Source organism: Thermobia domestica, chromosome 8 (assembly GCF_964235325.1).
Source record: "Thermobia domestica chromosome 8, izTheDome1.hap1.1, whole genome shotgun sequence".
Lineage (NCBI taxonomy): Eukaryota > Metazoa > Arthropoda > Insecta > Zygentoma > Lepismatidae > Thermobia > Thermobia domestica.
The window spans coordinates 88,461,972-88,476,136 of record NC_137461.1 but is presented as its reverse complement, the minus strand read 5'-3'; the positions used below and the strand labels follow the sequence as shown (position 1 = coordinate 88,476,136).

General features: G+C 34.0%; 1 pseudogene across 1 annotated transcript; it reads left to right on the top strand.

The window, feature by feature from the left end:
- The first annotated feature begins 3,167 nt into the window (after window positions 1-3,167).
- On the top strand, window positions 3,168-13,891 carry LOC145691782 (glucose dehydrogenase [FAD, quinone] pseudogene; annotated as a pseudogene). The gene is made up of 2 exons (XR_014132544.1): window positions 3,168-3,380; window positions 11,206-13,891. The product of XR_014132544.1 is annotated as a glucose dehydrogenase [FAD, quinone] pseudogene (transcript).
- The last annotated feature ends 274 nt before the right edge of the window (window positions 13,892-14,165 follow it).

The following is a 14,165-nucleotide window of genomic DNA, read 5'->3' as shown; positions in this document are numbered from 1 at the left end:
TAAAAAAAAAGGTCCATAAAAACACAAAATAATTCTACTACGCACTAATATATCGCATATCATATCTGTAGATAGAAGTAATAACAAATACAGTATAATTCCAATTATCCGGACTAATAAGTTTTGGATGCAATCCAGATATGGACAAATCCAGATAATTGAACAATCATTAAAACAGGTGATGATATGAAATACACATTTCTCTAAAATCACTCCCTCTCCAAGTGTTTGAACGAACTATTGTTACCCACGAGACGAGAAATTTCTCGACCCTCGTGGGCAAAAATAATTCATCCAAATCTTTAGATTTCAAACACTGTTCTTGTGTTTCACTCATAAAATCCATAAATTAATAAAGTGATTTTATAAACAGTGGTTCAGTGGTAGAGCGTTCACCTCCGGTGCTTGGGATCCCTGGTTCCATCCCAGCTCGCGCCGTGTGGACTTTGTGGTGGACAAACACTGTGCTCGAGGGTTTTCTCGGGGTTCTCTCGTTTCCTCCCACTTTCTTCATTCCACCATTTCATTCATTTCTCATCATCACCGTCTTCTTTAACCTAACCGGCATAATCATGGGACGTAAAACTGAAAATTTTCATTTCATTTCATGTATAAACACAATAAAATGTATTTCTCAGCGTTTGAAGAATCGTAAGTCATTACACAATATACCCCAATAATAAATTTGGTTTAAATGTTGTTATATTACACCCTTCGTGAACCTCTCGTGACGCGGAAGAGTTCTAATAACTTGTAGATGAAATCAAGAAAACAAATCATGACATGTATTTTATTCATAAATTTACAAAACGTGAAGAGACGAGAAAAGCTTTCCGAGAATCGAGACGATACAATAATTCTATAAAAAATTACAAGACGAGACAAGAAAACCTTATTTCTAGTTTCGTAGGCAACACTATTGGACATTCCCTGAAAAAGTAGAGAACGGACGTGACAAAACAAAGCTTATTTTGCTTTGTAGCTTTGTAAACTAAACTTTATTCAGTTTAGAAACTTTCTTACGTTCTTAAAAGGATAAATATTATGCTATATTTAAGTTCTATTGTGTCATTTTCAATTAAAAACTGTCCTACCCCCCTTCTCCTCAAAAATCTTATGAGCGAAACTTGCACTTTGAAACCCGCTTGTGGGCACTCTTGAACTTAAGATTCAACACTACAAGCTTTTCACTTAAAAGTTCAGTTTTAATTTCTAAAATACACACTATTTTATTTTTCGGATTTGAGAATAGAGAAATACAACTGTCTCTCTGAAATTGATAGAATATTGTCTTAGAATTATCTAAATACATATACTTCGAAAGTTCGAGTTGAATATAAAATTTTACTTTAATTTAAGTAGGAATTTCAAAGAAATTATATTTTTACGAACGAATACATACATTTCGTATTTCAGTAAGAAGTTTGTAAATGTATATTGTTTTAATTTGCTAATATAGATTCACATTTTTGGTGATTAGAAAGATTGGATTTCGATATTTGAAGTTATACAGTATGAATTTGATCAGCATGTGACTTCCATTTAACTTTATAGCCTTTAATATGTATAGTTCGTGGAAGAAACACGTGGAAGAAACATTTCCAGGCCTAAAATTAAGTTGAAAAAAAAAAACTCTTTAGTCCCAGGCCCTGCCGAAAAGCAAAATACTTAATAATAATAATAATATAGTAAGGGAAAGGCCCCCTGAACCTCACGTTTGCTCGACCCACGGCCTCGCACCTCGCATTTCGTATTTCCGCCTTTGCTTCCGTTCTTCGCACGCCAGAATATGTTTATAGCATTACTCTGCGAAAAAAAAAAATTACACCTACTCTTCCTTCAGAAAACGCATTTCAATCCAAGTGAAATGATACAAAACTATGTTGGCCCAAGTACTAACTGTGTTCAAAATTTCATTTCAAATGCTTCATCCGTTTCTCCATAATGATAATGAGACTGATAACCAAGAAGTTATTTTCATAGACTATATCGAGAAAAATAATAGAAATTGCCCCCATTCTCTCGATAAAAGTAACATTTCCGGAAACGCCGTGATGGAATTTTCGGAAATACTGTGGCATATGTCCTCTTGTTTTGAATAAGGAGTTTACATAGCAAGTTCCATAAACCTAATATGTCTCTAATCTTAAGGGATTTCGAGATATGGCCATCTTATTGTAACAATTGCAAACCTCACTGTTTTACTTCCCGTCTTTTATCTTCTCTTCTGAGGGAAATATATATATTTAAAAAATGCGTCTTTAATTATTTTAAATTAAAAGCCTAAATACCAAATTCCATGTTTCTTACCTTAAGGAATTTCGAGACATGGCCATCTCATTACAATTCCAAACCTCACCCTTATATTTGCTATCTTTTGTTTTTTCTCGTACACGAAATATTAAAAAAAAAAATAAAAAAAAAACACTGAAACGCGTCTTGAATTATTTTAAATGAAAAGTCTAAATACCAAAATTCATGTATGTAGTCTAAAAGGATTCCGAGATATAGCCATTATTTTAAAACCTAACCCTTTTTCTTCCCTTCTAGGGGAAATATCAAAACACGGTGAAACATGTATCCAATTATCTTAAATGGGAAATACATACATATCAAACTTCATGTTTCTACCCTTCAGAGATGTGCCTATTTTACTATAATAACTGCCATGCATATCTTCCCGCCTTCCTCGTCGAATTTATAAAATTTCTCCCTTAAAACCCTAAATAAACGAACTTTATTTAAATTGATTCAACAGATCTAATGCTATGAAGAAAATAGCATTATGAGGCAGGGCATGCGCTTTTCCTGACAACTGTACAAGAAGTATTCTATAAACTTGTGCAAAAGACTTGTTCCATCTATGCTATTATTTTCTTGAAAATCAAACTGCCTGATTGGTCCTGTAGATGCAGCTGCTACTGAAGTGGGAAAAATTAAATTATCTGACAAGAACACTATACATATTTAGAAATTCAGACAGTTAAAATATCAACAGCAAGTATTACGCAAAGTTCCATAAACGAAATTACGTTCAACGTACGTGAAAAAATTCCCAGCACTCAATGTTTTCATATTAATTTATGTGAATGAATGCTACGTAAATCAGGTCGAGGAATTTTCTTGTAAGAAATTAACAAACATAAAAAGGCTGAAGAGATTTTGAATTGAGCAAGAATACTACATATTGCAGAAAACCCTGAAAAACAATGCCGAGTTATCATACGAACATCATCTGTGAAATTGAACATAGGTCTATAACTTTTACAAGCAGAACAAATAACATTGTTGCTATAGGTAGACAGTTTCGCTTCTTCTTAGTGAGTGATCGCAAATGTTTGGTGTGTGATTGATTTCTACTTACAATTACAAATTGACAGGTAGGATACCAAATTAATCTTAGAATACTATATGAACAGCTAAATATCGAAAATAGTAAACAGGAATATTTTAATTATCGCGGATATTGCTGCCACGAACAATAGCGCAATAATCGAATCCATGATAATCGAGTAAATAATGCATGCGAAATCGGTGAACATTGCTTATGATTTTCTCAAGCTTACGATTGCTTATGACATATTCATTAAATTTTATACAGGGCGATTATAAATAATTCATACGTTTGCAAGAGCTATATTAAAAATATATAACATGCTATAACGAATGATACATAAAAATATACAGAAACTGTCCAGGTTTCAGATATAGTGTTACAAATGTTCGATATGGCTTTCTTTCGTCACACGATACACATCTATTTGCTGCCTGAACGAAGAACTTCCAACCGTTGGATTGGGTGATGTGCTACAGATGACTTAGCGCCTTTCCCATGATCTCCTAGATCTCTCGATGTGACAGCTAGTGATTCTTACCTTTGGTGGCATATAAAAGACACAATGTATGTGTCTCCAATACCAAATCTATGGATGAGCTTCAGCATCTACATTTACAGCTACATTTACGACTATTAGTTGAGTTATGCTAGAGCACGGGGGAGGTGAACTAGACTACCGATAGATACTTGTCGCCTGATGAAAGGAAGTGACATCGAATATTTGTAAAGTATGTCTGAAACTTGATCATTTTCTGTACATTTTCATGTATCATTCGTTATTGTGTGTGTTATACAGTTTTTAATACGGCCTTTTCAAACTCGATGAATCATTTATTTTATTTTATTTTATTTTTAGTTTAGCGTCGCTTTCAGCAGCGAGGCTATGAGACGTGGACCTACAGTTTAACATGGGAAAATGAAATCTTTCAGTTTAATGTCCCACGATTATGCCCTATAGGCTAAGAGAGACGATGATTAAGGCAAATGAATGGTAACGGAAGAACTGGTGGAATGAGGAAGTGGGAGGAAACGGGAGTACCCCGAGGAAATCCATGGACACAATGTTGTCCACTACAAACTTACTAGGGCGGGGATCGAGCCAGGGACCCCACGCACCAGAGATAAGCGCTCTACCACTGAGGCACTGTGCTCCCTCTGCTTAACGTGGAATCCGAACCACACGAGCTCCCGCCGGTAATCGAACCAGAGTCTCCTACGTTACGAATAATTTACAATCACCCTGTATATGAGATCAAGAAAAATATCTTTAAAATGTTAAGTAAAACTTAAATAAAATCTGAGCAAAGCAGTCACTTATTATTACTAGGGTTGTTAGATTTTTAAGAGAACACAAAGGATGATTTGAATACTTTTTAGCGATATACAGTATGATAATCAAAATTTACATACCAAACACCTATGAATGGGTGAATACCTTAACGGTGTAAATGCATACATTTTGTTTGGGGGGAAAACGAGTTCAAAATTAGCCTAGCAATCAAGTTTCTTAACAAAAGTGCGTTTATAAACATTAAATATGTGGCAAATATCGTTATTTTGCTTAGATCTCTTTGCCACACGAACTGTCAAGTGTGTAGTAGTCATTTATGAACCTATCTCAATTTTGATCACAATGTTAATGTGATCGTTATGTTTTCATCCAATCACATGTGGTTTCATATAGTAAAGTACTGTATAATAATTGGGCTTTTGTATTATTATTAGATCAGTGTTATATAATGATCAAACGAGATGACCTTGACAGACGAGGGCTAAAATGCTAAAACCATACTATTTTAAACATATTGTTGGGGCGCCAGTTACATAGTAGACAAGAACTCTCTGAACCCTAACCTATCATCTATCAGAGTCAATTCGACCCGTTTTACTTTTCCTCTGAATGCTTTAATATGTCGTTTGGTTGCATTGTTTACAGTGTAAGAGAAATCAGTCACCTCTAATTATTTTTTTCGCATTAATTTATAGAAAAACGTCCACAACTATTTTCAAAATGTCCACAACTATCATTTCTTTTACTTAACTTTCTTTTAAAAGACGGAAGACATTTTATGAGAGAAATGAAAACGTAAAAACGTAAAAGGAGTCAGAAAACGTAAAATCTGGTAACCTTAATTATTACTAATCTGAATTTATGTTTCTGCAATACAGGGTGGCCCAAAAAATAGGTATACAATACCATACTGATCAGGTCGTTGCATTTTATATAATTCCTTATTGTTATCCATCAGGTGGACTTAATTTCTTTATTATTTATTATTAATGTGTTTTTCTTATATCTTATACTCGGAACAGCCGAAGGAAATAGGGGGAGTATAAACCCATAAACTAGAATGTTATACTTGATCAATGCAGGGCTGTATACCTACTTTTGGGTCACCCTGTATAACATTATTTTCATCAGACATACTAGCCTGATGGCATGCAGACAGATGCTAATGAAAGTAATCTTGAGTTTAAGATGCTAAAGTCAATTTTGCATAGACTTTTCTAATTAGGTGGTACGTACACAGCATTACTCTAGGAACATCAGTAGCAATTCTCCTATGTTACCACACCAGCTTGGGAAAGAACAAATTGATAAGCTAGGGAAAGGTTGCAGAAAATATAGGAAGGTTTTATCTTAAAACCCTGTTTGAAAGCGGTTTATAGCAGATATTCAGAAGCTATTGCAATTATGTATTGGAACACTGTTCGTCGAAATGTAACATTAAAATATTAACCATAGCTATAACCATGTAATACAAAAATAAAAACTACAAGTATTTCTTTTTCCCATGATTCCTAATACAGAAATAACACATGTCATCTCAAGTCTTAAAATAACAAATGTTGAAACTTCAAAATATGATTTATGTTTCTCAGAATAATACTCATGATTACCTAGAATAACATGTAACACTTTTTTGATATAGTAAATGAAACATATATGAATTTGTCAACCGTCGGTTCAAGTAAATCAAAGAACTTTTCTACAGCTTCACAACTAAATGGTATTGCCCAAACTTTAGAAAGTCGTTGTGGTGTTCTGGTGATTAAAGAACTGTCTCAATCATTTCTTTCCTGCTTTTCATGTGATTTCGAAAACGTTGATATATTAAACGCAGCCATGGCCAAGTTGAAATGTCTTGCTTCCTAATAATGAAGTGGTTCACAAAGTCTTCTTCAGTTCAGTCTACGAGAACTTTGCTGCAATTATATTTTCTTCTTTGCTTGAATGGCTTATTCGAGCAAATTAAAATTACTCTATTACCAGCTTTGTGATCTTTGTTTAAACAGTTAATATACTTATTATAATAATAGAACATTTGTTACCTTTAAGTACAGTGATTTCTTGACACTGAAAATATTAACACGTGAAGATCACAATACTTCAACTTAAAGAAATTAACCGACCTGTCAAATAGCACAAAGAAATTAACAGACCTGTCAAATAGCACAACACAGTGGCGTACACAAGGAGAGATTTCTGAATTCAAAACCCCTCTTGAGCAAGATATTGTGGAAAAATAAACATATACTATATTAATTGTCAGACCAAAACATAAGATCATAAAATGTTCCTCATACAAAATTTCCCTATTTTCAAGAAATCCTTCTTCCCCAAATTAAACAACTTTCCCATATGCATATGAAACATACTTAACCTCCCTCGTGTCTATATGATTAGCGTATGGACTTCGACGCGACAGACCCGAGTTCGTTTCGCGGCGGGAGCTCATACTGTTAGGAATACACGTTAAGCTGAAGATCGACGTATCATACAGCCTCGGTGCTGAAATGAAAACTAAAATCTAATCCAACCAACCAATCAACCAAACATACTCGACACAAGTGTCACGTGTCGAGAAACTTTGTTAAAATAACCATAAATACTCACTATACTTTGTAGACCTACATTATGTTACTAAAAATATATTATAAAAGTATAGAAGGTAGCAAAACTCAAACATCGCGTTCGATACAAGAATATTTTAACTAAGGAATATGCCGCAGATTCTGGTGTGCCTCAGGGATCGAATTTAGGACCTTTTTGGTTATATTATTTGTTAACGATTTACCACCTGTAATGCTATTTTCCAATGTGTGAATCAAACAAGTTGCTGCTAAATACTAAAAAATGCTAAGTAGCATCATACACCAGGAAAATGAACCGTATACGCAATGTGCATACTATTAATCAAACGCCAATTGAGAGAATGGATTATATAACTAATCCTGAAATCTCTCTGTAATCAAACCTATCATATAATTGATCTTGGAGACACTGCAGTCAAACCTATCATTCGATATTCATGTCAACAAAGCAGTTGGTAAAGCCTTTTGGTACTTTGACTTTGATGAGATTAAGAAGTGATTTTTTCTGACACTAATGTCCTCAAAAGGTGGAATATGCAGCGATAATATGGGGTACTAATAGTAAGAAATATATAAACAAAACCGAAAATATTCAAAATAAATTTGTGCGTTTTTTGACATATAAAGAAACAAGGATATATACAAAATTTGAAAAGTACGAAGATCATTACTCATTACAGACACTTGAAAGCAGGAGAATTAATTTAATCTTTTCACATAAAATAATTCATAGTGCAATATATTCAGAATATTTATTATCCGAAATTAAACTTCACGTCCCACATGGAGCAACGAGATCCCATAATGGCATATTCTATCTCTTAGCGCAAAGGACTAATGCATTGGATATATCGCCTGTCAGAAAAATCTGTTTATTGTATAATAAGATGTCACAAGGTCACCCAGAGGTAGACATCTTTAGTTATAGACAGAATTTTATTCTATATAAATGAGTTGACTACCACGCTATATGTATTTTAAAGTATAGAAAATGTATTTTGCTATCGTATTCTTATGTTATTATACATGTATTTTAAAGTGTGTTATTATATAATGATGTAACTAGGTATTTAACTGTTGTTTTCCGAAATAAATAAATTAATTAACAACTTTTTAACAAGCAGAAATGAAATTTGTGATTTGTCATCACTGACACAGATTTACTACTATAAATCAATCCTAGATTTTGGGAGTACAAATATAGAAAAAATAAGCTATACAGTTATTTTAAACTTACAATAGAATTAGCCTGTTAGCAAGGACCCATCCATCATTCAATAAGACTACACCTAAGATTACTGTTCTAGTCTCGAAAATGAGACAAGTTTACATTCGAGACGAAAAGAGTAATTTCACGAGTCGTAGGCAACACTAGTTCATCCAAGTATGGGATTTCAAACGCTATGTTAGTGTCACATGATTCATGGTATAAAAACTACAAATTCATAAAGTGATTGTAAACACAATGATAGTGCATTTATCAACGTTGAAAGATACGCAAGTCATTACACAATATAGTCTTAATTATAAACGTGGTTTAAATTTATATCTTGCAATTTAATACGCTATAATCGTACTTTATTTCCACATAATTTAACATAATCTGAATACAGAGTGCAATGTGTATATTAAATTTCTTCTTATAATTTGATTAAATAAAAAATAATAGAGGTCTTCGTCATGTATCATTACATGATCTAATGGTTTAGGCTTAAACTGTTTATACAATACTATTTAGCTATTAAACTGCTTAAACTAATTGTGCAATTATTATTATTTATTTATTTATTTATTTATTTATTTATTTATTTAGCAGGGCATGCTGGAATACATAAGAAGTACAAACAGAAACAATTGAACAATCGTCTTCGTACTTAGAAATGTAGATTGCGTAGTGAAAAAAATCTCTGTGCAATTGTTAATTGTATTTATCTAGAAGATAAAGGAGTAAGATGTATCTTGTATAAATGTTTTGAACTTCTTATATTTACTTTGTTATATGAATAAAATGTCATACTGACCGTGAGTCCATGAATGCATTTGCAAGCCTACCAACACAAAATAAGTTTGTAAAGCGAAACAGGGAAAATGCAAAACGAGATTTCCCGTTCGCCTTACATCAAGATGGAAAATAACAGATTTTACATTAGAAATTCATGGTTGACAGTTGCAAAGCAAACACGGGAAGTGGCGAACAGTAAACGAATCCTTGAACACAGCTCTATCGACTTTTATTTCGTTTTGTGAAATTCCATTTCTTGCTACAGAAAAACGATTTAAGCAGGTTTCTATTTTAAGAAAATGTAAATTTTGCGCTTAAATTTTATACCGACAATGGATCAAATTATTTTAATGAAATTCGACAAAAGGTCTTTCCTGAATGCGAGAAAGCAATTTAACCGAGTCTTGATCTGAGAAAAAAAGAATTAGAGACGTCTATGGAAACTCAACGATTTTTGTGTAATGATTAAATTTTTCGTTTTTAAATACGTAACAATTATTTAGCTTCTCCTTGACTTTGGGCAAACTTATTTATGGACGGCTTTGTATAAAAGGATTGATGGGGTTGAAGGTTTTCATTTTTTAAAAAAAAATATGAAACTATTTCATTTGGGTATATGAAAGTGGTTTTGCCATTTCTCGACTTAAAAAAAAAAAAAGTTATCTGTATGAAATTTTGCCGAATTTAACTTTTGGACCATAAAGCAGGAATCGTTAGTGAGGCTTTTCTGCTTCAGAGAATGGTGCCTTGTCATTTACTGGCACGAATTTAATATGGAAGAGACAGAGGGAGGTGGCGAAAAATAATATATTGCAATACGAGAGGTGGGTCAGTATCAGAAAAATTACAAGTCTATCAACATGATAATTTTAATAGCTTTTATTTATATTTTTTACCAGCCATTTTCTCGTGAAACTGAATTCAGTGTCACCTCTTATCTATATTTACTTCTGTGAGTGAGTGAGTGAGCGCGACTTGCGAGTTTCTATGTTAGGAGTTCGAGCTTCAATTTCAAGTCTTGGTAGTTTTCTGTAAACTATGACATCGGAAGAACTAACCTGTGGAAAAAGTGAAATCAATATTGACCATCACCAATAAACTGATTCTTAATTCTTGATTCTTTGATTCTTACTTTTCATTCTTCTCCAACGACCCCTAAACTACTAGCTGCATGCTCCTACAGACACTATCCTGCCATCTATAGACACAGTTTGTGGTACAAATTTCGTTCTAATCAGACGATGTATACGGGGTTTCTTAAATGTTTTTCCACCATTATATATGTCTTAACAGGCATCTTACCCCACATAGTGGTAGAGCGCTCATATCTGATGCGAAGAATCCCTGCCTCGTTTCCAGGCCATGTGAGTTTGTAGTGCACAATATCGTCTTCGTGAATCTTCTCGCAATTCTCCCATGTCTTTCCTCATTCTCATTCCAACAATTATTTCATACTAGTTCACTTTCATCAATGTCTTCTTTAGTCTACAGAGCACAACCGGGGACGTAATACTAAAGAAAACTTTCCGGATCGATTTAGTTTTTCTTTATTTTTTTTTTTAAATTTTTTTTTTCATTCTAAGGTTGTATAAAACTGTTCATATGTGGATATAATATTTCTTAATCATGTAAACCGATTATTTTATTATATCATAAATCGAAATGAACATTTCCTGAATTTGTTCTGTTTTATTTTGATGTGGCTGATAGGTGACGATGTGGCATTCGAATATTCCAACTAGTCTCTTAAAACAACAATACAGTAAATTATGTTTAAATGTGAAATTTATTAATCACAACGCTTAGATTTTAACCATAAAATATCACATGAGAATGTAACACTTTTGTGGTTTTAAATTATTGTAAATTTTATTCACAATACTTTTAACATTTATCAAAGTACTTTGCAAGTTTATTAGGTTTGCAGCTAGATTACTTTTCGAAAACAATACTAAAACTTAGGATTACATTAATCTGTTTCTAATTCCAGAGCTCCTGAAAACACAAGATGAACTGGGTACTTATGGGATCAAACTGTTGTGTGCCTCATCAGTGGACATTCTGTGGGCCCCTGTTCATATTTTTTCTTTTCTTGAAACCTTTCATCAAAGCTGCTCAACATGACTTCTGGCTGCAAGTGACAAGTGGAGCCAGATCTTGGGAGGAATATGATTATGTGATTATCGGTGGTGGATCTGCTGGCGCTGTGGTGGCAAACAGGCTGTCAGAGCATTTAAACTGGACAGTTGTGTTACTTGAAGCTGGTGCTGAAGAATTTCCAGTAGCTGATGTTCCAGCAATGATTCCGCTGCTTCAAGGAAGTGAGATTGACTGGAATTACCTTACAGCTCCTTCTAATACATCATGTTTGTCTTGGCCAAACCGAAGATGTCCTTGGCCGAGAGGAAAGGTACTTGGAGGAACTAGTACAATTAATGGAATGTTATATACGAGAGGGAACCGGAAGGACTACGATGAATGGGCAGCGTTGGGCAACAACGGGTGGAGTTTCAAAGAAGTTCTTCCTTACTTTCTAAAGTCTGAAGATAACAAAGATCCGCGCATTGCGTCTAATTTGAAGTATCATGCGAAAGGTGGATACCAATGTGTCGAAAGACTGCCTTTCGCAGATGTTAATATCGGTGCTCTTATGAGAGGTTTTCGTGAATTGGGCTATCAACATAGAGATATCAACGGACCATTTCAAACTGGTTACATGAGAGGGCAGACAACTTCAAGTAAAGGTATACGCTGTAGTACAGCTAGATCATTTTTAAGGCCAGTAAGAAAACGAGCAAATCTACGTATCATCACAGCAGCATTAGTAATTAGAATTTACATACACCCCGTGAGCAAACAAGCGGTAGCTATCAAGTACCTAAAGAATAATCAACAACTAGTAATCAGGGCACGAAGGGAAATAATTCTCTGCGCAGGTGTCATAGGTTCACCACAACTTCTTATGTTATCAGGAGTGGGCCCAAAAGACCACTTGACTCAACTAAAAATACCAGTGATAATGGACCTGAAAGTAGGATACAACTTGCAAGATCATGTTAGTTTCCGTGGTGTGATTGTGAATTTGAATAATACAATGACTGTGCCATCTCGTGAAACAACTAGAGTGATTGATTATAGACAATATTACTTGAATAATACCGGTCCTCTAACATCAACCGGAGTTCTTCAGGTTGTAGCATTTGTGAAAACTAATTATGCCAACACTACTCTTATTGACTATCCGCGAGGGAGACGAAATCTAGCTCCTCTATTGAGCAACGATAATCCTGATATTCAGTTTCATTTTATTTCTACTGTTCAAAACGGGAGAGTAGAACCATTTACCTATTACGATAGCTTTGTTATCGCCCCAACCCTCTTGAAACCAAGAAGTACGGGTCGGATTCGATTAAACAGCACAGATCCAACTCAACCCCCAATTATCGATGCTAATTATTTCGCGAAAGATATTGACTTACAGACTCTTATCGCAGGTGCAAAAATTGCCGTTAAACTCGCTCAAACAAAAGCGCTCAAAAACATTGGTGCCAAACTCAATACCACTGCATTGCCACGATGTTCGAAGTTTAAGTTTGGCACTGACGCATACTGGAACTGTACTGCACGACAATATACACAAACCATATATCATCCAGTAGGAACGTGTAAAATGGGGCCATACTATGATTTGAATGCTGTTGTTAGTCCCCAACTGAAAGTATATGGTATCGATAGATTGAGAGTTATTGACGCATCAGTTATACCTGTTAATGTGCGCGGAAATACAAATGCTCCGGTTATGATGATCGCTGAGAAAGGTGCTGATATGATTAAAGAAACTTGGAGAAATGCCTAATAATAAGAATATTTAGTTCATCCTATTACAGCTCTCATTGTACTTTCAGCTGTATGTATTATAAGACTCAATTTAAGACAATAAGGTAATCAATTTGTTCAGAGAATTCGAAGTACATTAATTGTGGTGTTTTCAACGCAGTTGCTTCAAATAAAATCATGGTAAGTTCTAATGATTACTTTCAGAGTTTCAACATTATTTCCTTAGAAAGTAATTTATATCAGACATTAAACATTCCTACACGCGCTCTATAACATTATGAGTGATGGCACGATAAGATTTAAATCCTGACTGCTTACATAATGAACGTGTACCCAAGTTTGGATTATCAAAATATTATCTTTGATAGGCCTTCGTAATCATCACAAGACAAGAACACTACAAATTGCGTTCACCAGCAGAGCTGTCTAAACCCAGATTGAACTAACTACATTTTCGACGAATTCTGTGTTTAGTCATAAAATCATTTGAGTTACCTGCATGAATCTTATAGCACAACAAGATAAGTGTAAAAACTGACGCAACACATGCACGGGAAGCACATTTTCCAATAGCAGCAGTTCGTGTCAAGTTGGTATTGTTTTCAAAAATGCTAATTTCCCCACAAAATATGAAAATACAGTTACTTCACTCTGGTTAAAGACACTTCAATTTAATACTTGAAATGGCTTAAGAGATATAATTTTGAGTACCAAAAACATAATTTCATTTACAAATTCTAATTTAAAAGTACAGTATAACTTTTAAAAGTTCTACCTTCGAATCACACTTCAATTTTGTTGATTTTAGATGTTTATTCATATGTGCAGTAAATTTACAAAACTTCAAGGCAGTTGAACAAACTGAAACTGAAGAAAGTTAACACTATAATGAAAATACTCTAAAAAAGAGTTTTATTCTTACAGAAGAATACAAAACTGAACTTCCAGATTTCACCAATTCCGACGTCAGATGTAGAGGCAGATCCAAGGAAGCTATAGAGATTTATTTTATTGAGTTTTGAGCAACCTTGAGCTCCAAGTTTACACTGGACAGAAAATAATCATAAAAACCACTTTAAAGCAGAAAACAAACCATTATTATTATCTACAAAA